Genomic DNA, 1,297 nt, shown 5'->3' with positions numbered 1-1,297 from the left:
CCAGGAGGCGGAGGTTGCGGTGAGCCGAGATCGCGCCATTGCACTCCAGCCTCGGCAAAAGTGCGAAACTCCATCTCATTTTAAAAAAAAAAAAAAAAAAAAATTTAAAAAACAAATTCTCCTGTGTGCCAGCCCCTGTGGGGAAACAGGGTAAACAGGATCCCCGAAGGAGCTGGGATCTGACCGGGAGTGGGAAAGCTGGGCTCACTGCAGTGTGTTGAGGCTGGACTGGGTAAGCAGGAAGGGGCAGATGAGCTCTGGGGTGTAGGAGGAGTGGGCCAGGGCCGGGATCCCCAGGGAGGCTGTTCCAGGCAGAGGAACAGACTGTGGGGAGTTCAGAGGCCACTCCGTTCTTCTGCACCAGCTACTGCTCCCCTCGGGGAACTGTAGCCCTCTGGAGCCTCTGAGAAGCAGCCACCGAGAAGGGGCGAGTGAGCGGCAAGGCTGTGGTTCCACGTTCCCAAACCAAGCTTTGTCCTTCCCGGGGTCCCTGTAGGTGGGGCTCTTCTCCCTCCTCCAGCTTCCCGAAGCCAAAGTACACACCTCAGTATCCACGATGGGGCAGCTGGGGGGCTGTATGCTTTCTCTGTCTCTGACTCTGGGCGGACTGTAGTCCCGCAGGCTGTCCCCGCTGCTCTGGAAAAGCCGAGCCGGGAAGCAGGCGGGGGCTTTAGAGGTGTCGCGGAGAGGGGGAGACGGAGGTAGAGCCTGGAGGTTTGGGGGACCTCCTGAAGCAGTGGGGTGGCCTTTCAGGTGGGGGAACTGAGAGAGCAAAGGCCTGCAGGCTAAACCGGGGCCTCCCTGTGCCGTCCTGCGCAGGACAGGACATGGGGGCGGGCCACGGAGGCTCCTCCCTTCCCTGACTCTCCTGCCTGCTACGGGAGGGGCACACCTGGAGGAAGGAGGGAGGCCAGTTCCTGGCAGAGCAATGTTGAGGCTGATCCTCCCTGCCTCCCCCAACAAGCCTCTCTATGAGCCTTTTCCCTGTCCCACACACCCACATGGGGGATGCTAGAGTCAGAGTCAGGCTCTGCATGGCCCCAAGCAGCACATGGCCTGCGGGAGGCAACAAGCACGGCCCCCGGAGCCTCTGGCCTTCTGCCCCGGGAGCAGGGGCCCCTTGGGGGCTCTCCTCTCTGCTCCCGCTGTCACGTCCCCTCCCTATTGGTGGAGGAAAGTGGCTGCAGGCAGGTGCCTGACTCCCCCGGCTCCACTCGGCCCCAGCTTTCTCTGCCTCTCCATGTTCACCCCTCAATGCATCTTTATCAAATGGAGACCCCGAAGGCTGGGTGCAGTG

This window comes from Mandrillus leucophaeus, unplaced genomic scaffold (genome assembly GCF_000951045.1).
Source record: "Mandrillus leucophaeus isolate KB7577 unplaced genomic scaffold, Mleu.le_1.0 Scaffold1183, whole genome shotgun sequence".
In the NCBI taxonomy this organism is placed as follows: Eukaryota; Metazoa; Chordata; class Mammalia; order Primates; family Cercopithecidae; genus Mandrillus; species Mandrillus leucophaeus.
Note: the sequence above shows the minus strand (reverse complement) of the source record.